This window comes from Rhinolophus sinicus, linkage group LG11 (assembly GCF_036562045.2).
Source record: "Rhinolophus sinicus isolate RSC01 linkage group LG11, ASM3656204v1, whole genome shotgun sequence".
Lineage (NCBI taxonomy): Eukaryota > Metazoa > Chordata > Mammalia > Chiroptera > Rhinolophidae > Rhinolophus > Rhinolophus sinicus.
Genome location: NC_133760.1, coordinates 76,701,088 through 76,728,835, shown reverse-complemented (window position 1 = coordinate 76,728,835; position 27,748 = coordinate 76,701,088). Strand labels below are relative to the sequence as shown.

The following is a 27,748-nucleotide window of genomic DNA, read 5'->3' as shown; positions in this document are numbered from 1 at the left end:
TTCCTTAAAGAGAAATAAATGTATGCAATAAAAGGTATCATCAATTTTTAAGTGCTTATAATCTTGAGTTTTTGATTTTCAAAAGTTATATAGTAATTTATATAGTGATAAATAGTAACTGATTTTTTGTTTAGTTTATAATGGTTTATGTTTAGATTTCTGGTAACAAAAAGTGCAAACATTTCTTATTTAGCAAACAAAAAATAATTTCTTCCTGAATTATTAAAGTTCCTTCACTAGTAAATGCTTTCAGGAAAATATAACAATTTAATCATTTCAATTAAAGATTCTTCATGCCATTCTTGTTGATTTGCCCAAAATTCATCCTTTTACTTTCTGACTGAATTGTACTTTGAAATAATTGAAAGAAATTTTTAGATTTTTAATCTATTTCTCATTTTCTTGTGTTACTCTTCAGGCATAACCTATTAACTAAAACCTCATGAATAGAGCTTATTAGATGCCTACGCTATCTTTAAGACTTAAGAACAATGCTTATGAAGTAGAATACTGTTGAATTTATAGGGCAGATAAAGTAGAAAAATAGGTCCTCAAAGGCAACAACCCAAAACAATGACAAAGAAAACAGATTGGCATAAACTAATGTGTAATCACTGACAGGAAAGGCCTGCAAACCACGCCAAAAGCTAGAAGACCAGACAATCCAGACTAAAAGCTGAAGCTAAAAATAACTACTTCGCTAGGTCCCTGTAGAAAAATTCCACATGCTAAGGATGTCAACTTAACTGTGTCTGGTTTATAAATAAGTAAGGCTGAATACATTAAAATAAATAAAATCAATATAAAAGACTGAATCAAGTAAATGACCTATGTAAGTTTCAACTATTTAATAGAAACTTTTCGATTAAATAGTTGAAAAGCTACAAAAGTAGATAATAGCTTTTATTCTTTTATATACATAAAGCAGGGAGTCTATGCTTAACTTCTGTTCTATGTTAAAAATTTCTTAAAAGTAAATAAGACCAAAAAAAAGAAAGAAGGAATGAAAAGATGTTACCTCTAAATCAACTAACTGTACACAAATTGAATCACCTCTTCCAAGTTAATCAGAAACATTATTATGTGCAGAAATGACCTGTCTTCCCCCTCAACTGCTGTTCAAACTCTTCTCTGTAGGTCTCTGACATTATTTTCACACAGTTGACAATTAATTTTACACATCAAGAGGAAATATGATTATTTGTGAATCCTTTATTTTGGATAAAAAATATTTCGAGAAAACTTTGAGATTAATAACGTTGTGAATGTTATGAAAGGTTACAAGTTCTTTTTTGTCTTTTGTTTTTCATATGTACATCAAATATATGGACATAAATATTTTCTCTACATATACACATCTTACAAATATGGCCATATTAATGGAAAACAACTATGTGATAGCTGCGTGGTGGAGTGGCACAAATGCACCAACCTATACTTGAAGTATTAAATAATATTATAATACTGGTCTTTGAAACCAAAATAAGTGTCTTATTTATTAGGCAACAGGAAAATCTCTTCGGCTTCTGCTCAAATACATTGCACATTTGAATAACACCAGTCGCCATAGGACTGGAATTGGACTATGAATATTTGACCTAGAATGTCATTAACAACTTATACATTTTAAAATCACGTTTTGAAATGCGACAAAACTAAGATTGTAGTGAATTTCATTTCAAAGTCATACTATCCCTTCTTTTATGCTGTATGTGGTAATCCTTGATTTTTTGCACTGATGCTAAATGTTAATGAACAGAGCCACCGTGTACCATTTCACCTGGAGCAATGAAAACATTAAAATCTCTTTAGAAGCCTGAATAAAACTTTATTTTATAAATATAATCCATGTTAAAGCTCCAACGTTTCACTGTACTTTTGAAATAAGGGCACATGGAAAATATGGAAGCATTTCCTTTGAGATGGCTAACTAAAGCTACAAAATGAGCACTGTACGGCATTTCCAAGGAACATGGTTCAAAAGTTGTACGATTACTACTAAGGTTGTTTTATTCTCTGCCACATTTGGAACAGGAAATCTGTGTTGTTCTTGAAGAATTCTGAAAAGCAATGTCACAGTCTGATGACCTCTTCTCCTCATTAAAACGTTCCCAAAGACGGCGCTCGGCATGATGTTTTGGAGCTGCGGCAGCCATGAACTAATTTGGACCTCTTATTTTGATCATGCACTGGTGAAAGCACCAAACAATATTTTTCTTTAAACACAGAGAGGTCTTTCAACAGCTCAGCATGCACTTCTACCCTCTTTTTAATCTTGGAGCACCTATTTATTTGCTCTTTTCACCACTAAATCTTCTTTGCTCCTTTCTGCCCCCTGCAAAGCGGCTAGTTAAAAATCTTCAGTGTTTTTTTCTTCATAGGCTTAAACCATTAAAAGGGCATTACCATAAAAAGAGATGCGGGCTTATAGATGCAGCACAAGGAGAATTTGCATTTCTAATTTTCAATCCATTTAAACTAAAATAATGTGTATTTAGCTCCTACATTTTAATAAAGTGTATGATCACTAAAACTAAGGAGAAAAAAAACATTGCTTTGGAAAATTTGTTTCTAGAGTTCCCTGCAAAGACTGATTAGTTCTCACAGTGAATGTAAAAAGGCCTTACTTAAAGCTTATTAGTATCTATGTGACTTATTTGTTTATTCTGCATATAATAAAATAACGTCCTTTGGTTCAATTACATCAATCCTTTCTATATGTTTGTCTATATCACCAAGAAGGTGTTGAGATTATTGTATGCATTGTGTAGGAATTCGGTTTCAAGTTGTGCATTTAATTTACTCAAGCAAAAAAATGGTGGGGGGAACCATAATAAAATGACATTGCTAATGGATGATTTTGAGCAGTAATATTTTGAACTAGATTAATGAAAACAAGTCCAAATAATTAAATAATCAAATGCATTGTTTTAAAATGTATATTAATTAGAGTTACATAAAACCCAAATATGGGTATGAGCATATGCTAAAAACTGAATAAATTATTGCAGATGTCATCAAGCCAGTGGTGTAGCTATAAATGCAACATATGTTTGTATTTAGATCTAAATGCAGAGAAATCTACATTTACATAACTAATAAATCTGCAATTACATACTTTCTTCACCATGAAAGATTTATTCTTTCCAAATGTCGTTATGGAACACACTGGATTTCTCTTAAATAAGTCAAAAATAATAATGTAAACACTTTCCATTAATGAATTATAGTATGTTTCAAACTTGATAGAAATTTGAATATTAATAAGTTATTTTAAATGTTAACTCATTGACTTTCAAGTTTTTAAAAATCAATTGATTCTTGAGTACTGTTTTATATAAATATAAATTCATCCAAATAGCTTCTCAATTTAGTTGTAAAACTAAATAAACATTTGTATGAAAATTAGTGAAATATCAAAAATACATTGTTTCTAATGATATTATCAATATTTAACTTTAATGATATTAAAAAATACAAGTAAAATTAATAAAATCAAAATGTTATCAAAATAAATCATGTGACCTTTTAAGTCACCATATCTAATTAATTGATCCTCTCTATTCAAAACTGCTTCCTAATGAATATTTTTCATTGCATCATCCATTCCAATGAGAGTGGAAAACTGGAATGTGTAAAAATCGTTCATTTCATGTAATATTTCTCCAATTTAGTCAATTTTACTATTCAGAATTGTTTCTTTCTTAAATCTGTCTTTGGCTAAGCAATACTAAAACTTCCATGTCCCATTGTGTCTCTGTCATATCTTAAACATTATTTCTTCATCGTGACCAGCAATTGTCATAAATTTTCTTGATGATTTTTTTCCCATGGTAAGAGACTTACCAAGTTGTTTTAATTGTCTTCTAAAATATTTTTTTTAAGAAATCTTCTGAGATATTCAGCTTTAAGTTGTATTTATGTTTCTGTGTCTTTATGTTGAACAGGTCTAGTCTGAGACCTTGGGAACACCAACCTACAGGCTTCTAAATCCCCAGGGGAAGTAAACATATATGGCACACAGCTTGCTTTCTCATGGGATGATTTCAGCTCTGTGTAATAAAGTCACAGACCTAAATGTGAATATAGGTCCTGTCACAAACAGTCTGGCAAGTTATTTCATGTCTTTGACTCTTTCTCAACTATAAATTGGGTTTGACGATCCTTTTCTGCAAGATTATTAAAATGATTAGAAAAGATTTATGTAAAGGACATGGTCACAGTTGATGCTAGCTGGTAGTTATTAGCTGTTGACAATTTAGCTGGGTTCCCTCAAATATTAAGAAATTTACTTGCAATGCATCCACAGTGGAATCTACTAGAAGGGTACCAGAATGAGTGTCAATAAACCCAGACTCTTTCTTCAGTACACGAATCACCTTACCGTCCTATCAATTTATAAAATTTGAACTAAATAACTAAAACATTTTTATTAAGAATAAATTTATATGATAGTCTTGAAAACCCCTAGAAAAGTGTTAAATAGTATAAAAAATGGAAATAATATACAAACAGGATTCCAGATTTCCAAACCAGAAGAAACATTTGTCTAATCCTGTGTGATTTAGATAGGCTTTCCCGAGATTACACAACTAGCTAAATACAACATTAATTTGTTCTATGTAAATTTACCTCTCCAAGGTTGATATATATCTCCCTCTACACATAGCATGTATAGCATGTATAAAATCGGACGCTGCCACAAAAACTGTACCAAGTTGAAACGAAGAAGATAGGCCATTGGATTCATAATGAGTTCAAAATAACAAAGTTGAAATCAGATTTAAAATGTACACAACATTTTATCTTCACAGAAGCATAATGATTTTGGTACAGGAGGGAAATATTTTCCAATTTTTTAAAAGCACAGCATTATCTGAAAGTTAGGCTCCTGCTTGGGTGTACCAGTCTATCTTCTATTCTGACTTTTGCCCACTAGATGTCCCCAGTACGTCATGCAGAAGCTCTGATCTCAGATGTGGCCTTGTTAAACAGAATCTGCATCTATTGTTTCTTTTTGAAGTGAGTTCCTGAGATACCTTGTCAAATGATTTTTATTCCTGAGTTCATTTCATCCTCAAAATTAACAAGCTACTAATCTACAGAGAAATGCAACCATTTAAAGATTTTTGTCTAAAAGACAGCACATAACTTTGCCAATTTAAAAAGCAATTAAAGAACATGTATAGCTTCTTTTCTGAAATGTGAAGAAATCAAAGACCTGAAACATGTCCAAAATCCTTAGAGAAAAAGTTCATAGCCTTGAAAAGTAGAACTTTTAACACAACTTTTAATTGTATTGATTTCAAAGGGTGCATAACATTTGCACAAAATAGTTCAGAAAACTTTGGTAACAGCAGGAGCCTTGTTTAATTTGAACTTTAATAAATTAAAGAAAAAAAGGAAAGGCTTGAACGGTCACCTAAAGCACCCCCTCCTAACACACAAAAACCTCTGTAACAAAGGCTACAAGACTAAAATACAATAATAACTGCAACACGGGGTTGTTCAGTTAGAAGGAGGCTTGCAAAATGCTGTCTTTTTCCCCCCCGAAGCCCAGTGAGCCCATATTATAGGAGGCTTCTGCCTCTGACTGAAAAATAACACTCTCTGGGGTTGCTGTAGCCGATTGCTGCGCTAGAGGGCGGAGAAGCTACTCTTCTGAAGCAATTCAATGAGGATTCCTACAAGGTTATCTCAAAATGGAAGCACTCAGACAGCATGCTTCCGCCTTGCAGGGCAAGAGGTAAAAAGTTCAGCCTGTGAAGTAGAGCAGTTTATGCCCCAGAGCAAGAGGGGAAAAAAAAGTACAAGAGCATTCTGATGAATTATCTGTTACTCGGAGCTAACGGAGCTAAAGGAGCTAACGGGCTTCCCAGGAACAATGGCCAAGTCTAACCAGAGTTGACAGCCTCCATTCACTGCCCAGCACTCCATCCCGCTCAGTGTGGGAACAATGGGGCTTTCTCACTGCTTCCCAGCCAGTCCCCAGCCTTTCAACAAACCTTCTTCATTCAAGAGTCATTTCTTGATCGTGCTTTCTTTGATTAAAGCACTTTTCATCTCCCTAGTATTTTAATATTATTCATGAAGTATTCCAAGAATGGGGGTGATGTAAAAAAAAAATAAAAAATTTAAAGCCATTGAGCCTTGAATTTATTTAGTTTATAATAAAGGTTAGGAAAGTCAATCAAATCATAAGAAAAAACTGGAACACAATTTAGTGAGAAACTATGGGATTCTGGCCAGAATTACTATGGTAGTTCATAGATGATTATATCTGTGCCCTGGAAAAGAGGTGTTTGTAGCGGAGTGGGGGCTTGAACTAAATCTTAAATGATTCAGGGAACTGGGAGAAATAAGGGAGGCAAAATAAGAGACCAGATGAGAAATTACAAACGAAAAGGACACAACTTCAAAAACAACCATTGCATAAGCAGAAGACAGAGAGAAAGCCAGCTGGGCCAGGCATCCAGAGGGATTTGGACAGAAATGGACATGATGTCCAGTAGGCTTGATTGTAGAAGTTCAAGAGAAACAGGTCCACAGTTTTAAAAAGCAAAGGGGAGCCATTACAGTGTCTATGCTGGGACATAAGGCAGTAGAAGGAATGTTCTAGAAAATACAGTCACACCAGATTAGGCTGTCAAGGCAGGAGTGAACAAGTTTACCAAGAGAGGTGAAGGATTCTCAGGAAACGTATTGGTTGGCTATTAAAATAATCTGAGCTTTTGACAATAAGGACCAAGACCAGAGAGTTTGTTGTTGTATATAGAAAAAGAGGCAAATCTGAGAAATAAAGCTAAGAGGTAAATGAGATAAGTGAAAAAAAAAGTGTGGCTTAGACAGGAAGAGAACCTACTCTTTGTTTAGATCCTACCATTTAGCATTCTTCACCAAAAAGGAGAGCCAATTTAATTGTACTTTCTATTTAGTATTCCACACAATGAATAACGCATTTCAATAAATGTTCCTGTTTAGTGACTCCATCCCATAAGGAGATATTTTGTCTGAAGACAGTATTCCAGCATCTTTGAAAGAGCCTAGAATAAGTAGTAGATCCCCCCAAATACCCCAAATTTCTTTCAAGGACACCTTTTATATAGTTTCAGGGTATTACATCATTAAAACACATAATAAAAGCTTCACATAAACTAAAGCAACGATATCGTGACAGTGTCTTGCAACATATGAATGTCAATTACTATTTTAAATATGTTGCCTAAAGGGATATGGTAGTCTGCAGACCCAGCCTTAGAGGCCAAGTGGTAAGTCAGGCGAAAACTACCTTCAATTTCCCCCTTCCTATTTGAAACCTTCATCAGACTCTCCGCACTGTTGCGGCCATAGCATTGTGTCTTCCTATCAGCCAGCAAATATTTATAGGGCAGCCCTGACTTGTCAGTCCTATACTACCCACTGGAGACGGCATGTTGAATATGACACAATCTATGCAATCTAGTGTCTTTTCCAGGCTTCCACCAAACTTCCCCCAGCACCCAGATATCAGCCACTTATTTATAAAACAATTATTCTGTATAAAGTACCAAGCCCATACGAGACTTGAGGAAAAAAACTATTACATGGTCAATACCCTCTGGAAATTTATAATCAGTAAATTATGGAAGTATGTAAACAGAAGCATTTGCATTACATGTTAATTAAGAATGTATGCTAAATAAGTTTGTGCTGTCGGAGTTGTTCAGAAGTTCACAGAAGGGATATGGCAGTTAGGCAGGCTGCTGCCAGGGAAAGTAAAAATTAAAAGACTAATTGCCATTTCCAAACTTAAATCGCTTGAATAATTTTATATATCTGCAACTGTGAAAAAGATCTGGAGCAGTTCAAACTGTTACATTCTCATCATTATGTTAAGGTCATGAATAATAACCCTTCATGGGGATTTTTCCAAATTTTTAATAGTTAAGTAAAAACTAAAGTGTTTCTGTAACAACATTCCCTTGGATCAAACTACTGAGCTCCCTAAATTCTAACACTAGGTATCTTTAATCATCTTGTAAACAAACCAATTCCCTAGCCCAAAAAACATGTTAGGTACAGCTGTATAAAAGGTAAAAGTGACAGAGTGTCTCTGTGCATATGAGTTTAGAGTATGTTTAGAGTGTTTTGTTTTGCTGGTTTTGCTTTGTTTTTCTTTCAATCCGATTTCTTAGAGGAGTGCCATCATCCAAGGACTGTGGAAGCACCACGGCAGTCAAACCAAGTTGCATTACTTGCCAGGGCCAGAGAGCCCGCACCCATGAGGAAATGTGGAACACCTCAGCTTGAGGGCACTACAGGGGGGCTTCTTATAAGATCTGAGCTTGCATTCGGTGATTTTCAGGGCAGATACAAAGAAGCAGCCTTCGCCGTAAACTGGGTGTTATCAGAAAGAAGCTGGGTATCAGTAATTTTCTAGGAATGAGGAATGAGTCTAAAGCAGCAGTTGCTCACGTCAGCCAGGAGAGGGAGGTGTTTGGTCATTTTTGCGTTTTGCGCAGGGTTTTGTTTCTGTCTTCTTGTCAGAATCAGTGGACTATGAGATGCCGGTGCTGTTTAATTTCACTGCGTTAATGGATTTCAAGTTTTTCCCTCCAAAATGTGTCAAAAATCCACAAAAAATAATTACAGCATTTATAGTTTTAGGTAAATACATTTAAGGCGCTACATTTTATTAAAATAAATGATGACCTTAAAGTATAAAAATGTCCTATTCTTGAATAACACAAAAATATAGAAAAATGTACATCTGGTTTCCTAAACTTCCTTTCTGGATCACTGAGCTCATGGGATAAAGTCGAACGCCACAGTCAGCGACTTGGAAATATCATTCGACTATAGTCCAATGTCGCAGCAGAAGTGTTAGGATAAGCAGGAGAGCACCGCACCTTAGCTGTTAGTTCAGGCCAGCTGACAGCTGACAACTGTCAGAGCTGCTCGTTCTCAAGTACAATTTTTTGTGATGAAAAGATTGTCCATACGGTAAGAAAAATGTAAATCTTCAGAAGGAATTCTCCATTTTCTTCCCAACTCCCAACCAATGACATTTTGCTATGAATTCTGCTGGTTTCTAGAAATGTTTGCTTTAGCAGTAAACTGGAAGAGCTGGAAACAAGAGGTAAGGATCATATTTGAAGTGATGGATTGCTAAAACTACTGATAAGGCTGGAGGCAGTGGACACATTTTAGGGACCCCCTCCCGACTTTTCAGAATGTACTCCCACTGTCATGGCAGCTATAGTTACACTACCTGACCCCTACCTCTTTACCACAATTAAGTGGACAGAGGTAGAGACCTGGCCCTACTGGACCAATCTGATTCTCTGTCCCCACCCCCCGCCAGAAACTTGGGTTTGGGATTCAGAGAAGCCAAATGAGTTCTACGTGCAGTTGGAATTGTCGCAAGTTAAATCAGGGCCTCTGTAGATGCTCTTTTTTTCACATGGCCCGAAGACCACAGAAAGCCAGGCAATGGGAAGAGAATGAATCAAAACTGCAGAGAGAACCAGAGATGCAGACAGAAGGAGGGTCCTGAGAATTTTCAGTTCCTGAGGTACAGAGGCATCCCCTCCAGTTCCCCGTATCTTTATAACAAATTCTCTATTTTGGTTTAAAGCCAACTCAGACATGTTTCTATGATTTATAGTAAAAACTCTTAACTCTCAATAACAAGCAATTTAACACCAGGCTTAAGTGTAGCACAAACCACTGATTGTCACCCAGTATGTATGTTTATTCTTCTTCCGTTCTTTCCTTTATAGTACCCTTTGGGTACATGGTTGCGAGATAGAGGACGAAGTTACCAGCGTCCTTTGTAGCTAGGCGTGGCCATGTGACTGAGTTCAGTCTAATAGGGTAGGAGTGAAAATTACGCATGTAACTTTAGGTTATCTCTTTTAGATGGGTAGCCTGCCTGAACTTTCCTCTTTTCTCACTGGCTGGGAAATGGTGACCACTGGAACAACTGCCTTAGACCAGAAACAGAAGCACATTTGCGATGACACAGCCAACCCACCAAACCTGGTTGTACCTGGCTGACCTTCAGGAGAAAAGATTCTATCATTATCCCCAGACCACCTGACTAGCTGGACTACCAACATGAGAGATAAATGAATTTTTATCTTGTTTGTACCTCTGTTACATGATCTCTTTTTGCTACAGAAGACCAGTCTCCCCAAAGGAATGCAGAGAGGTTGCCATAACAGACCTTCAGAGAAAATGCAGAGTTAGTTGACTGGAGGGCATGTGGGGTAATAATTGTCATTCCAGGATGAAAACTGACCCTCCATGTTATGTGCTGCTGATGTTGTTGGTTAAATTCCTGTAGTCTTGGGGAATTCAAATGATATTCTCAACAAAGATGACAATGTTTTAGGGGAATTCTTTGCTGAGTATGAGAATTTCAAAATGTGAAGCCTACTCTTCGTGATAATGAAGTACAACATGAAAGAGAAAAACATCAGGCTAGGATTTCCCAGCTGGGAGCAGATAGAGAAAACGTGTTTGAGGAACTGAAGTTGTTGAAGTCTAAATCAAGAAATGAGCAGATGTCCTGCTAAACTGAATTCTGCACATCACCCCTTGGTATGTATGTTGTTGATGCTTTTATTAGGGAATTATGGGATCCTGACTATTTAAACCGGATCTGGGAGGAATCAGAGGAGTGGGGATACCCATCCTTCACATTCCTCTCACATATCTCTGTATCTCCCCCCTCTACAAGCATATCACAATGCCTCTAATGATAATGTTTAACACAGCATTATGGGGAAGAAGGGAGAGACCCAGAGAAAACTAGACATGAAGGACTCAGACATGTTTCCTCAGCCCAGAATTTTGTAAACATTTCATGATTCACTGATACTCAAGTATTAGGAAAAGTTAGTGCCTCAGCACAAAAACTTCATGAATATCACTCATTTGGGTATTTGGGTTACTAAATTTCATTATGCAAAAGGCAAGATGCAAGAGGTATGAAGCTTTAGGAAATGGGATCATGTTAAATGAAACTGGTAGGCAGTCCACTAAGACTTCATTAGATTGTGTGATGACTAATTTTTGTGTCAGGTTGGCTAGGCTATCATGCTCAGTCCTTTAGTCAAACACCAGTCTGTATGTTGCCATGAAGATATTTTTTAAATGTGATTTGAATTTAAATCAGTGGACTTTGATTAAAGCAAATTGCCTCCATAATGTAGGTGGGCCTCATCAATCAGCTGAAGGCTTGAAGAGAAGAAGCAATTCTGCCTCAAGAATAGGAACTGTGCCCATCTGGTTGCCTGCCCTGCAGAGCTCAGACTCAAGGCTCCAACAGCAACTCTGAACTGAATCTCCAACCTGCTGGTGTACCCTACTGATTGCCAGCCCCACAATCATGTGAGCCAATTGCTTAAAATCAACCTCTCTTCTCTTTCTTTCTCTCTCTCTCTCTCTCCATGTCCATGTCCATATCTATGTTCATCATCTCTATCTTATCTATATCTATATCATCTATATCTATCTATATCTATATCTACATCCTATTTCTCTGTGTTAGATTGTATTCCTAGGAAAAGAATGCAATCCTGGCTTACTACCGCAAAAAAAAGTGAAAATAATACAACTACAGCTGTATCCTGATAATAATCAACCACCGTTTCTCCCTGATCTTAGGAAATTCTTGATTCTAATTCTTTCACAATAGTAAATTGTCCAAACAACCAAGGAATGATTCTTCTTTCCCTGGAAATTTAGCTGTCCTGAATTTCTTCCCCCTGGTCTCTCAACCTTCTACAGTGACCTTCATCTTGTCTTATCGTAAATCCATGCTAAGGAGGGAGCAGGCTCCTGGCTATAAATTCTGCCTTTCCCCTGAGCTATGTGAAGATAGTGACTCTTGCCCGTGCTGTCTGAGGTGAAGTAGCTAAAACAGTCATTTCTGGGTCACAGCAAAATAAAGAAGGAAATCATTTGGACAGGAGGGGCATGGCAGCACCCATCAAATCACACCACAGAGGCCACTTCCTTTTCTGCACACATGCAGATAATCAGAATTGCTAGACTCATATCCAGCAAATGCTCTGAGCTCAATGAATTACCGGCAATTCTTAGAAACCAGAGTAGTTCCAACCAAGTACCTAGACTCAGAAGCCAAAAATATGTAAAATTTTGATTTGTAAAGGGACCCAGAAGCTCTAATCAGGCTTCAAGTAGTTTCAGTTTCAAAAGTACTTTCAGGAAATCAAGTTAGTTTGGATTAATTTAGGTTCAGGTGGCAAGTTGAATCTCCACTGGTATGGACCTAAATTCCTCCATCACATTGTCTCAGACATACCCATGACATCCGCAAAAACTAGGGAATACTAGAGCAGGCAAAACTTCTCAGGTTGCTTACAAATTAAAATATCATAAGTCCTATGACAACTCAAAAAGTAATAGTTCAAGATTCAAGTATGGTAAGTGATAAAAATCAACCATCACTACTCCCTTTATATTTCCAAACTCAAAGTAAAACTAATAAAGACAAATGTAAAGTTATAGACAAAGGTAAAATACTGACAGAAAACAAAAGGTTTGAATTCTGTTTCCAGCAACTATGAAGAACATGACAGTAAGTGGAAAACCTCCCAGTAGAGTACACCAATACAGTTAAATAGCACTTTTAAAAAGTATTTTAATGTCTGTCTGACCAAGGGAAAACAGTCAAGGAATTCCTCAACCACCACAAACAAACAAACAAAATGCTGCCAATTCACAAGGAGAGTAAGCCCCAGAGTCGGAGTTTGCCCAGGGCTGTTTGTGATTCCCTGACAAGCAGAAATCAAGATTTAATAGATGCATGGTTGGGGCACAAGTGACAAAGTCTGGGAACTGAGTGGACAAAAAACAAACAAACAAACAAAAAACACTGCCAAACAGAAAACCCCCAAAGAAAGGATACTACTGTCAGTGTCTGGAAAAAATTGCCCTGTTACTGAGCCTGTTACTTAGTCAGAGTGGAGGTCAGAAAAATTTAAGTCTCCCATTCCTAACCACAAGCCGCAGTCTCAGAAGAATTTTACACTACCTGTATCATCAAAAATATGTACTTATGCCTAGATATGTAGACTAAAGTGATCCAGGCTAAAGATATGTAGACTAAAGTGATCCAGTAAATACAGGTTCTTGACAAAAGTGAGACAAATTTTAACACATATCACAAAAAACGCTTCAAGATTGGCTCATAGTGAGAAGTCTCCAAACACTGAAGGATCAAACAACTACAAGTGAGAGTCAAGATGTAAATCAAGGAACTGCCAAAACGACTCCCAAAGATGGTTGCTCTTATAACAATCAGAAGCCTACAAAAAGGGTTTACTTGACATACTTAAGTAAATAAAAGAGAATATTGTCAAGTACAGTGAAGAAGAGATTATGGTAACTGACCAGAGAGATTTGAAAAAGTAAAAATAAAAATAAATTTTTTGAAATGAAGAAATGTAATATCTAGAATTAAAGACTCAAAGTTTGGATTAAACAACAGATTAGAGGAAAGTGAAGAGAAATTTGTGAATGCTGAGACATCTGTGGATAAACTACTCAAAATGGAGCACAGAGAGTCCAAAAAGTGAGAAACATGAGAGTTAAGAGACAGAAAAATAGAGAGATTCTAACATTTGCCTGCTCACTTGAGTTCCAGAAATGAATGAGAGAAAAGATACAGAAGACAAAGGTAAAACACTGACAGAAAATAAAAGGTTTGAATTCTGTTTCAGAAGAAATATTTGAGATGACAATGGGTGAGGTTTTTCCTGATATGATGAGAGACACAGAGCCTCAAATTGAGCAACCTCACTAACTCCCAATTAGAATGAGTGAAAAGAAATCCATACTAAACATATCAAAATGAAACTGTAGAGCATCAAAGACAAAAAGGAGTTCTTAAAACATCCAGAAGGAAAACACAGATTAACAGGAACACCAATTTGACTAGTGGCTGACTTCTTAATGACAATAATGGAGGCCAAAAGACAGGAAAAAGATAGCTTCCAAGTGTTAAGAGAAAATAGCTGCCAACCTAGAATCCTATACTCTATAAAATTATCTCCCGTTCACTCATTCATCCCATTCAACAAAAATGCATCATGCATTTGCTGCGTGTCAAACAGTGATTAGGATCCATTAGTGAATCAAGTGAACCAGAAAGAACTTATGTTCTTCTGGAATTTATGTTCCAATGGAAACAAAGAGTCAATAAATAATTGCCATAATAAATAAGTAAAATATGCTGTGAAAACAATGGGCCAGGGAAAGGGAAATAGGATTGAGAAGACAGACAATTAAAAATTTAAATGGGGCTGTCAGAATAGAATTCATTAAGAAGGTGAGATTTAAGCAAAGACTTGAAAGATGTAAGGGATCTCTCGCAGGAGGGAGTGTTCCAAAGAAAGAGAATAGACAGTACACAATCCTATCGTGGAAGAATTCCAGAAATAGGACACCAATGTCGCTGGAGCTCAGTGTGAGAGCCACTAAGAGGACGTTGTTTCTACTCAGTGAAATAGGGAATGGAGGACAAAGAGAGGGTGAAGAAGAGTGGCATGATGGATATTAACAGGATCACACCAACTACTATGTGAGAATATACTGTGCGTAAGGTGGGGGTGGACGTGACAAGTAAAGAAATTAGGAGACTTTGAAGTAACCCAGGTACAAGATAAGGATAATTCAGACCAGAGTGGGAACAGGGGAGTGGTGAGAAGTAGCTAGATTCTGGATTTATTTTGAATACAGAATCAACAGAATTTGCTCACAGATTGGGCAAGAGAAAAATCAACATGAGTAAACTATTTTTCCTGAGCTACCAAAAAAAAGGGAGTTGTTAATGAGCATTGTAACTATGGCTGAGGTAGCTTTGATAGGAAGAGGGAGGATATCAGAAGTTCAGTTTGGACATGTTAAATCAAATATTAGACATCAATGTAGAGCTACTGCACAGAAAGTTGGGTAATTTAGTCTGGAGTTCAGGAGAAAGGTCTTCACTAGAGATGTAAATTTGAGAGTCATTGCCACATGGATGGTAATTAAAGGCAAAATACTGGATGAGATCACCAAGTGACAGACTGTGAATGTAGGAAAAGAAACGGACGAAGGATTGACCAGGGAAATGTCAACTGATTGGGAAAATGAGCACAAAACACTGAGAAAGAGTGAGAACAAGATAGAAGGAAAACCAAAAGAAGTACAGCGTGCCATGTCTAGGACTGATATTAAAGAGGAGTCATAGTCTCTGTCAAATGCTGCTAATAGTAAAGTAGAATGGAAGCTGAAAATTTAGGATGTGGCCATGTAACCTTGAAAAAAAGCAATTTGGTGGCATCTTGGGCACAAACCTGACTGGGTAGTTGTACAACATATTTGAGAGAAGAAGTGGAAAAGGCCTTGAATAGTAATTTTTTCATGGAGCTTTCCTGCAAGGAGAAGCAGGAAAATGTTATGGTAGTTGGCCATTCAAGTCAGAGTAAAATATGTTAGAAATATATTGGAAAAGTAAGAATGTGCTGTACGCTGACGAGAAGGTCCAGTAGAAAAGAAACAAGTAGCTGTGCAGCAGAAAGAGGAAAGAATTGCCGGAGGAGTCAGCCAAAGAATAGGGGCCAATATTGGGTGGAAAGCTCGACTTCGGATGGGACGGGGCAGTCTGAAGTGTTGGCCGGGACAGCATAGTGTACATGCAGATGATGCTGGGAAGGCAGTAAGGCTGGAAATCTGCATGTTCTCTTCTCATACCTCCCTTTTTTTTTTTTCTTTTTTTTTTTATTGAAGTAGAAAACAAGATCATCAACTGAGAATAAAGCTGGAGGAAGGCATATTGGAGATTTGAGGAGAGAAGAGAAGGCCAAAAAGACCCCCACTAAAGGAACTACAAAGAAAATTATCTGAGAAGGAAGGTTTTGGAGGCTAAAAATGAATGATGAGCACAGAGTTGTTAACAAGCAGTTAAACACAAACAAGCATCTAAATAAATCAATAACAATGATATGTAATTTGGAGGCTTACAAATACAGTCATCCCTCAGTATCTGCAAGGGGATTGGTTCCAGGACCACCCCAGACACCAGAATCCACAGATGTTCAAGTCCCTTATGTAAAATGGCGTAGTATTTGCCTATAACTTATGCACATCCTCCCAAACACTTTAAATAATCTCCAGATTACTAATAATACTTAATGCAATGTAAATGTTATGTCAGTAGTTGTTATACTGTGTTGTTTAGGGACCAACTTTCTGAAATTTTTTTTTAATGTGTTTGATCCACAGTTGATTGAAGCTGCAGATGCGGAACCCACAGACACAGAGTGCTGACAGTGATTAAAGAAACGGTAATACTGTGCAAGAATCACATAGAACAAGGTGAGGGTATGACTGATATATGTATGTAAATACACAAGTTCGAGCATCATCATATTTCAAGTTGCAGTGATCAACAGAGTCTTTTAGAGTTACTTCTAAATAATAAATTTGATGTCACATTTGGTGATGATATCGCTAAATTTCAAGACAAAAATTCACTCTTTTCTCTCATTCTCTCAACCGCTACATTCTACATCCAATTAAATGTAGCGAAAATGCAGATAACTTTTTAGCCTTCGGACAGTAGAGAAGAACTCCAAAAGAGACATTAAGGCTACTGGATTCAGCAATTCACAGTTACATCCTCATGTAGTTTCCCTTGCCTCTTGGTAATGGGGCGTCCATACAGTAATCGCCTTTAAGACAGACGATGTGAAACCAAATGGAAATCAGACCACACCGAAAAACTTCCTGCTCCCTATCTTTATTCCCTACCAAGTAAGTTAATTCTGAAATTAAGAAGTTTGTTTTTGTTGGCCTTTAAAATCCAAATAATTACACATTCCAACAGACCAAAACATTTTTCACACTTTTCTAAAATTTCCCTTTTTTTATACTTTGTTTACTTTCATAGTTTTACTGTTAGTCTTCTGTCTCTTACTTAAAATTGCTTAATGTTAACCAGAAGACCTCACTTCTGTTAAAGCTCCTCTTCTTTGGGCAGTGGAACTGTGACTCGCTATTCTCAATGTCTCTCTATATTCAAGATTCTCAATGGTATGCATATTTTTTTTAATAATAAAAAGAATTAAATCTGTTTTTAAATTAGAAGTCAAGAAATAAATTATATTATATTTCCTGGGACCTCTAATATGACATTGAATACAAGTAATGATTCCAGGCCTCCTTGTCTTTGAATTTTATTTTAGAGTCACTAGACATGTGATTCAATGACCTTAAAGAAAAAAAAATTCACAGCACTCCTTCCTGCTCAATAACTAAATTACCACTGTCGCATGGTACTGCATCACATGGTTAAGGATATTACAGAAAACAAAAACAACCCTGGCATCTACACGTTTAGAGAATATGTTTGCATTTGTATTATTGTCACATTACTTTCTTGTACAGTGTAGAGTTAGGGGAATGCTATTTTGATACTGTGTTAACTGGAAGTGAAACTAACATTTAAAAGTTCATGAGAGGAGTTTTTGTGTTCCTATATTCGTACTCAGAGGTAGAGTAAGGGTGGTTGGAAGCCATGTGAGTGTGACTCAAATTCATATTATATTTGATCATATAGAAATAAAGCCCTTGTGATATATGGCTTTCTCTTGACTCAAAGCTTGATTTGCTAAACACTAATTTTGGTAATGCATCACTTTTAAATAAGTATAATTAATAATATAAAATCATCATTTGAGGTTTCAAAATTATAAATCCCAAACTTAATTTTATTTAAACTACAATGTTTCCATTGATCTCTTTTGAAAATAACGCAATGGACCCTTAGCAAGTTGTATGTAGCATTCCATATACTCCATCATTAGTATATGAAAATGAATAAACGTGTGAGAAAGTCTGAATTTCTTTGGAAAGCTTAATTGATCAATCTTAGTTAAATTCAAAATAGATTTCTTCTAACATTGATCTGAACATAAAAAACATTTTCATTTGATATTAGCTTGTGAAATTTTTACTCTCCAACTGAATTTTTTAAGTGTTTTATTAAGAACGAAAACTTATTACAATGGACTTTCTTTCATTCAGCAGAACAAATATACTTGTCTCTTTATATCATCATACACATTTTCATAATTGGGAGATTTGCATTTTTAATGGACAAAATAGCGAACTTTTGTGTGAGAAAATATAAAGTGACCAATTTAATTGGTTCAAAAGATAATAACAAAATTTGGATTGATCTGTTTCACTTCATTTTGAAGTTTTTGTTTCACTGAAACATCCATGCTTCAACAAAGTTAAATTCCTGGAAGACTTTTTTATTGTTTCCTAATGTGGCAGTAAAATTATTTAAACATAAATATAGATTTTTCCATGGTCATTTTTTTTTAATGTGTCTTATCATCTTGTCAAATGACGGTCCAGAGTAATACTCAGATCTCTCCAAGTGCACCGAGACTCTGAATTTAAAAAATAACATGTAGGATCAATGTGTGTGAGAACTTTAGTTTAGTAAAAAATGTCAGTGACTTCTATTGCCACCAAAGATAAAGGAACAAGGACCAGATTTACACCCATACCTTAAACAACTGAAAACTGAAACAGAATATATGAAACAATGGTTTTCAGACATGGAACAATAGGCAGCAGAGAGCAGTATTGCGGGAGAGAAGGGAAATAAACGACCAAGTTCTATGATTGTTTCAGCTTACTACCTGGAGAGAGTTTCCAAACCACAGCTCAGAGAAAATCCAAACAGAGCCCAGAACTCTCTCTTAATTGAGGAGACAGAAATGTGAGTTTGGGGAGCCCAGGGTAGTTAGATCTGTAGGGCAGAGTACCAGAGCAGACAGAGGCACAAAGAGAGGTTGCTGCTGAGATCGGAAGAGGGTGCCCCAAAGTCTTCAACTAAGGACTGATCAGACCATGTATACCAGCAAACCACCTTTTGGTTGGGCCAGGAAGTACTGGAAAGGAGTAGGAAAAACAATTTCCAGAGATCATGCACAGTTTGGAATGGTTTACAAAGGTTAAATTCTGGGAACAAAAGAAACATTGTAATACATAGGGCATGCATCAAGAAGAGTCCTGGGAAGGATACTGCCTTACTAATGGGGACGAATTACCCTTAAAGTCTGCTCTGATTCCACTCAGCAAGATTAAAGCTAGTTGTGAAAGGATCAGAATGTTTACAAACAACTTAACTACATCTCAGAGCAAAGCTCAAAAATGTTTCTAAAAATTACTACAAGCACCAACACTCACAATGCTTGCCATCCAGTCGAATATCACCAGGCATGCAAAGAAGTAGGAAAATAGTAAGACCGATCATGTGGGGGGAAAAAAACATTCAATAAAAACTGGTCAACAAATGACACAGAAGGCAGCAACCATTAAAAGCATATCAAAACAGCTACTATAGCTATACTCCATATGTTCAAGAAGGTAGAGGAAAGCATAAGCTATTAAAGAGACACACAAATTTTTAAAAACTTAAATGTAGGGGTGGTTGGTTAGCTCAGTTGGTTAGAGCGCGGTGCTCTTAACAAGGTTGCCAATTGATCCCCACATGGGCCACTGTGAGCTGCGCCCTCACACCTAGATAGAAACAACTACTTGACTTGGAGCTGATGGGTCCTGGAAAAACACACTTAAAATAAATAAAAGTATAAAAAAAGCAAAACCCTAAATGTAAATTCTAGAAAATTAAAATGCAGCATCTAGGTAAAAATGACACTGGGTAGTATAAATCCTAGCTTGGGAATTGGAAAAGCTTATAACCACAGGAAACACCAACAGGCTGGACAAATAGCACTGATGTTCCTTATTCTTCAAGTAAATTAAGCAATGGTAGTGATGATGTGGCTATTTTCTTTCTTTGATGTCACAGTTGTAGTTACTTGTTTTGTGTTTTGCATTCCCTGTCTAATAATTCACTTTACCAATAGTGATTAGCAATAATTGAGCAAAGAATAAAAAGCAAAAACCATCTCTGTTCCTTTAACGTATTAGCTAACCAATAAAATTTATAATGAATTTGCACTAGATAGGACTAACAGCAGATTCAACCCTACGATTAGTGAATTTAAAGAGATAACAGTAGAAACTGTTTAAAATTAAACTTACAGAAAAAGTCTGAAAAAATTAAGAGGACATCAGTGAACTGTAAGGCAACTTCGCGTGGCTAATGCACACTAATTGGACTCACAGAAGGAGAGGGGAAACAAGTGTCCCTAGGTTTTGAAATCTGGTGTATGTGGCCCATTCCTTGAAGCAGAGGATTAGATGAAATCATAAAGAGAGAAGAGTGATCCTGCCCTAATATACTGGTAAACAACACAGTGTTCACTAAACTTAGTCATGCAACAGACTTTAGGAAGATTGTCCTTTAATGTTAGTTCATGAGGATTCAGCTACTGTGGCCATTATTCATATGATGCATGTCTTCCCTCTTCTGACAAAGATCTTCCCAAGTAGATACATGGACTGGGGTGGCCCATGAAGTGTGAGGGCAAGATGGGTCAAGGCGTGGAGATGCAGGCAGAAGAAACTTTTCTAAGGTCTGAAATTCTGTCACTTTCTAATCCACTTCCTTTCCTTCTTCTCTCTCATCTCTGTTCCCCACTTTCTTCAGATGGAGGCTTTACTATTTCTTGATATCTAATGAGGTTCCTATTCACACTGGCAGTGGAAGGAGCTCACAGCTAACTCTCAGTGGGGATCGTGACTCTTGAAAGTATATTGGGGATTACGAGATTAATTCACATATTTTTTTCGTTCACCAAAATCTTCTATGGGCCAGGCATTGTGAAATATGCTGGTAATATATTAGTAAGTCAGACACATTCCTGACCCATGGGAATTGCAGATTGTCTATAGAGATGGGCACTGACCTGATAATAGCATTAACTAATATATAATTACTGCGTATACCAACATTAATTATTTGCCCCAGCTCAATTCCTTCCCCTACAATCTATGATGTATTACAGGGGACCAGAGACCCCTACAAACTCTATTTTCCAGAATCCTTTGCCGATTGACTTCCAGTAAGGTTTGGATAATGCAAGGCATTGATATGATACTGTAAGATGGTAGGAGGAGAGAAGTCATGGGTGGTCCTCTCTCTTGGGTATTTAGTCCTCTCTCTTTGCCTTATAGGTGGTGTCTTTGAACGTGGCTATGACCCTTCTGTGACATCCTTGGCCCTGATTTCCTCATTTCAGCTTTACTAACCCATGCCAAATTGTCCTCCTTGGCAGGTCTAGCACCCCATTAGGCACCCTAACAAATCACAAATACACTCCCAGTCTGCTTTACCTCACCTTGTTTTTACATTTCCTGAGTGTAGCCCACAAATCTGACATTTTCCATATCAATCTTAATAGGCCCCAGTTTAATAGGGAAAGAACCAGGATGTGGAATCAACCTTTTCACCACCTGCATAATGATTTCGCCTATTCACTCTGCTTCACATATCTAGTGTGATTTCTGATTCTCTGACTGATATACTCTCATTTTGATTAATGCTAAATACTGGGTCCAATGAACATACATAATGGGAGATGTAACCAATACTGGGGAACCAGAGACAGCTTTCTTGAAGGTTAATACTTGAACTAAGTACTGGAGTACGAAGAGAAGTTAGCCAGGTAAAGGGAAGCAACCTCAGCCTCGTAGCCAAATGTCATATGTTACGTAAGCTATCAAAGAAGGACTGCTCTCCCAAAGGCAATTCTTTGCTATGCAGTTGAGATATTTCCATGTTGTATTATCCTTCTCACTGTGTCATCGGACCTACGGCAACCCTGCCAGGGTCTCTACCTCAGAGGACTAACTCAAAGATTTCTTTTGTTTTGCTCTTTACTGTGATCCTATTTTAAACTCAGTGATGCTTTGCTTTTTACCAACTCTAATGTCTTCACAGTCCTGGAGAAACATTTCCAGGGAGAATGTCCACTCATGAAAACTTATCATTCGCTTTTACCAGCATCTCTCAAGCACATTCCTGACCTGGCCATCTTCAGTCCACACATTTAACTGGAGCCTTAAAATATCGAAAAAGATTAGGTTGGCTGACTGAATAAATGCTTCTGTCTTTCTGCCTTGTTATAACATTCCTTGAGTCGTGACTGCCTAATTAAAATCTAGCTTGCCAGTAAATTAAAACTCCTTGTTACTCTCCCAATTTTAGGTTGGTATTACTGATTTTTCCCTCTTGCCTCAGGCTCTGATCTGCCCCGGCTTCATGCTGTTAACTGATCCTTTAATTCTTTGTTCGTTATGCAGTTTTTTTGTGTTAAAAATTTCAGGATTTTTTTTAAAAGATTGCATAAAAATATTATTTGTCTTGATTTCTGAGTTTGTTGGTGTCCCCTTAAATTTTGCACCTGAGGCAAGTACCCTCTTCTCCTGGCCCTTGTCACACTCTGAAGGAATCTGGGCCTGTGCCAGGAGCAGAGTGGGACCTCCCAGTCTACACTGTCCCCAGGCTCAGTCATTGGGAGGACCAGAATTGCAAAAGGGAGGGAGAGAATTCATTCTCTTAAAGCACAAAGACAGGTCATTGAGCACATTTGCATAAATAAATTTGAATAGTAGACACTACTCTTTCTGAAACTCATTACTTGTGTATAAAAAATATATCACAGGTGGCAAAAACATTTCAAGAGGAAGAGTTCATTTTAAAAATTAGTTAAACTTTTTATCTGTTCTACTTCTGAGATTACAATCAATTCACAATTAACAAAAGACAGTTAAAAGACAAGAAAATGAGATATTACGACCCTGAGAAATATCTAATTTCATGTGGGCTTCCCCTGAATGCACCTATCCACAGCCTTGAATCTTTGAAACAGTTTGGCCACATAGCAATGGGTCACATGTGTTTGTAGCTCTCTCCTTAATATGATTCTCTAGAATTTCTGCTTGATTTCTCAGGGGCTTATTTTATATTTCCTAAGTGTAGCCCACAAATCGCCATCTTCCATATCGATGTTAGTAGGCCTCAATTCAATAGGAAAAGAACCTACGATGTGGAATCTGGGCAAGTCTCCTAACCGTTCCTTTTTGTCCCATTTAGGTCTCCATCTCCTCATCTCCAAAATGAAGGTTTTGAACTAAAAGGTCATTTGCATACTTTGCCATTTTTATATCCTATGACCAGGTAATTCTGCTCTACATACACATTTTAGACCATATGAAAAACGTAGCTTAAGTGGGCCTTGCTGGCACTCTCTTTTCACCTCTGCTTCGGTGCGTAATGCTAACTTTTCTTTTGAAATATCTTCAACTAAAATTGATCACTTAGAAAATAATGTGGGGACTTCCTATTATAGCAAGAGTTTTGATTTTATGTTAGGCCTCCAACATGTCTCACCTGATCTTTCCTATACTTTCTCATGCCCATGCTCTATTTTTAAGTCGTGTCCTTCTTTAATTATATCCCTGAAATTGCTGATCACAGGATGCTTTCCTTTTCAATGTAGAAGCTTCGCAAGCACATAAAAGAACTAGCATAGAGCTGCTTACATTTGTTAACAGTTATTTTTCCTTTCCATCCCTTACTCCCCACCCTCTCTTCTCTCTTTATTCTCTTCTTTTGTCTTCCTTGGCTCACTTTTCCCATTTTCTCCTCTTCCCTCCCCCCTCATTAATTCCCTTTATAACAGTTGAGAAGATCTCAGATGTTCAGAACAAATAAGCAAGAACAAATAACATTACAAATTGAATGTATTCAACAGTGCACATACTATATGTACTATATTCAGTACTTATGGAATAACACAGTAAGAAAAACATACTCCACTAACTGAAATGGATTAGTGATTACAAATGATGTGTTGTGACAAAATTCACTTAGTAGGGAACGGACAGTGTTTTGGGGGGAAAAAATCAAGAAACAGAAGGAAAACAAAATGTAAGATGGTAAATGTGGGGTTGGAAGTGATTACAAGATAATACAAGCAAAAATGCCCCAAATACCTTTCTCTGTCTTTTGTAAGATTTCACTCCTCAACTCTCAAAATTATTGCTTCCTCTTTGAAGATTTACTTGGGCAACCCATGTTGAATTGTCCATTTCCTCCTCTGTTTTCTCTCTTATGTTCCAATATAATTACAAACTTTAACTTCTGTCACACCGAAAACCATTCATTTGCATCTCATTTGCCTTCCTTTCCACCAAATACCAGTCTCCTTCAGCACATGGCTGTATGTTGTTCAACTTTGAATTCTTCATCTGGCATATATTAGGTACCTAGTTTCAAATTCAATGTCCCCTATTAACTATTCACGTAAACATACACAAGTTTCCGATTTTTTTCTGAGCCACAATCTTCTCATTTATAAACTTAAGAAAACACTACTTTAAGATTAAAATAAAATAGCTAGGGTTGCGCTTTCCTTAAGCACTAGGGAATTAACTATACTTTTGTTTTTAAAAGCCTCACATTTTAAAAGATATTAAATTGGATTCTGTGAAAAGGAAAACCTCTGAAGAGTGGTGAAGAAGCAAAATTCCCAATTCCTGGCAGCCGGATTCTTGAGGTCAGGTGGCACAAAAGGGCAGCAAGTTCCAGCGCCACGGACCTGGCCCTCTGAGGTGGCTGGCCCCACATGGGACAGGACACAACTGGGCCCGAGAGACAGTACCATCACGTGGACAACTGAAGACTAACAGTTAAACCTCCACAATGTGTCCTCTGAACTGTGCAAATCCTAGCATCCAAGAACAACCCCAAAAATGAAGAAGGAGACACAAAGTCACTGATACTAGATTTGGTGAATGGGAAATGAAATTTTATTTTATTTCCCTCTAAGGAGAAATATGACCGCTCTTGTCTTTCCAGTATTTTTGAACAATTCATATAGTTTTACAAAATCTAATAATCTGAGGTTCCCGGTCAATGTGAGGTTGGGTGTTACAGTACAGGGATCCTCTGGTTATTTTGGGGAAGCTGAACCGAAGGGTCTGTTCAGGAAAGCAGCTTGTTCTAACTAGAGAAATAGCTTTGTGATTTCTACTCTGATCTGGGGAAGAATACACTAATCGCATCAGAAGACAATCTGAGGAGGATTGTCAACAGTTCACATTTTGGAAATTATTTCCAAATATTTTTAAAGCGTATTCTCTAGAAGAAGCACTCTCTGTGTGATGCCACCCACAGATCTTATTATTCAGATACTTAAATTGTTTCAATATCTCTTTATCTATTCTTTTCCACATGCAATTAAAATCCTTCTCCATTTTCCACTTTCATATTTATCTTTCTAATAATAGGTGTGGCTCACATTCATTATCATTTTTCCTATTTGTCTCATAATATTTTTCTAAGGAATAACAATAGTGCCATTCAAATTGAACAGGTTTGACTACAAAAAAAAAAAATTCTATGAAGTCTGTAAATGGGTACAGGTAATAAGCAAACCAACAGAAAAATATTTCTAAAATTCAATCCTATATTTGTCACCTGAGCTTCTCCCATATAATGCTGTAAAAAGGTATTTCTGGCCCATTTCCCAACCTACAGTGTATTTTGAATGATTATTTCTTTACATCATTTCTCATTTTTAACAAGAACTATCAGCTAAAACTCAGTGGCTTTAAAGGAGCATTATGGATAAGAAGAAATATCTAAACTGAGTAAGTCAAATTATTTAGTTATGTGAAAAATTATGCAAATCTCTGAAGCATGTGCTCCCTCTTCTTGTCGGCCTCATATAATTTAAGCAACTAAATGTATCTGTAGCAGAGTTTAACAAATTCACATCCTAATTATGCTCTCTAAGCAATTGATTTTCTGTTTTTTAAAATACTCTAACACAATTCCCCCCAAAAGTGAAAGGTATGCTAAAGGAAGTTTTAATGATATCCAAAAGAAAAGAAATGTAAGTTCCGAGCTATAAAAATATGTTATGAAGTTCTGTGCTTCCCTTGCTGAAAGTAGTCAGTGATGGATAAACAGTTATGTTTTCCCTTTCTTCTGTAATAGCATACAACTATAAAATGTGATACCAATATCAAACTATCACAATATAAATTATATTTTACAGCATTTTACAAATCCTCAGTAATATTATGTGAGTTGAAGAGGGCCTTTGCTTAATTGTACTTGTTTGTATTTTTGATATCTGCTCATGTTAAAAATATAAAGTAGCCAAAAATTATAATCAAATAATCCTTCATTTCTGTTCTTAAAATATTATAAAATGCTGTGCTAATTTATTTACTATATAATTTATCATGCTTCAAACAATAATTAAAGTCAACCTTACAAATATGAATTTGAATAATCTGTATTTCTTATCATTTATATCTAATTAGAGTGATTATTTTAAAAGTTTTTATTTTTAAATAACTCATTCTCTCCATTCAAGGGCTATGTGAAATAGGATTCAACATGATAAATGAAATGATCACTAAGTTGCAAATATATTTACTGCAGTAAATTATGAGAAATAAGTGTCTTATAGTAAATTATGAAGTTCAAAGCTATTTATGCTCACATTAAGGAAATGCAATTTTCAGAATTTCAGATTTATAATGCATATGATCTTTATCAAAAGTATGTTCTATAAAATAACGTTCTTGTCTGTGCTCTTTTTATAAATAGGTAGATGACTAATAGATGACAGATAAATAGATTATATTTCTTAATTACATGTATGATATGTAATTACATATATGATATGTAAATCCATTACATATATGATATGTAAATCACATATATGATATGTAAATCCATTCTTTGTAAACACATATATTGCATAAAATGAGATAAACATACTTGTGCCAATTCTTTATAAATGTTGGCAAAGTTTGAAACCATTCTTGCACAGTCAAAAGAGAATGACATTATAGAAGCCTCACATATCAGTTCTTCAATTCACCATTTCCTTTTTATTTTATCTAATTCACCACCGAAGCATTATAATCAAAGGTTACCAATAATTTTAAAATTAGCATTAAAAATTGTATCTATTTCTAGCTTATAGAGTAAAATGTAAGTTAAAGTTTGCTTGTTTATAATACTTAAACACAAAATTAAGTTGAAATGTATAGTTATGTGCTTTTAAAGCCCTGGATATAAGTAATTTTATATTTTACAGTTATAATTAAATAATTTAGAAGAAAAACATTACCTTTGGTAAGGCTCAGGAACACAGTGAGTGAGAGTCAATCTCTCCATTTGCTTTTTATGTACGGTAAGCATTATCTTTCTGTTTACTCCTACTTCTCTAGTTTTTCTACTCTAAGGGAGGACAAGCTATATAAACCATGATTTAGTTCCTCTTTTCGGCATTACATTCATTTCTCATACTTTTGACTATAATGTTAAAGAGAATAAGCAACATTTAGCAGACCATGATTTGAATAGTTTGCATTTGCAAAGGACAACCCAATTTTTTTATTTTCCTTCTTCCCCTTCATCAAATATTTTATTATTTTATCAACTATATACAAATAAACGTTAAGATAAAAACTGAGAGGCAAACACAAACTGTGGTGTTGGGGACAGGCTCCCAGGAGGAAACAAATTATTTCTGTCACCATCATCTGGCTTCCATTTGCCTGGATTTTACAAACCCTCCTGGAGAACTCAACCAGTAAACCTAAGGAGGAAACACTGGGCTCACCACAGTCAGAGGCAAGTGAGTTATCGTCCCAGAAAAAGTAACATGCATACACCTGTGTGTCTGTGTGTATATTTGTCAATGGGTAGGTATGATAATCATTGCCAGTGTTTGCAATT

General features: G+C 36.2%; 1 protein-coding gene across 2 annotated transcripts in view; it reads right to left on the bottom strand.

The window, feature by feature from the left end:
* The window catches only part of TFEC (transcription factor EC), a 191,632-nt gene extending 164,411 nt beyond the window's left edge, over nucleotides 1–27,221 (bottom strand). For both annotated transcript variants that reach the window (XM_019743198.2, XM_074315689.1), the window contains exon 1: nucleotides 27,138–27,221. The gene's annotated coding sequence lies outside the window, so the exon portion shown is untranslated. The remainder of the gene's footprint in view (nucleotides 1–27,137) is intronic.
* Nucleotides 27,222–27,748: the final 527 nt, after the last annotated feature.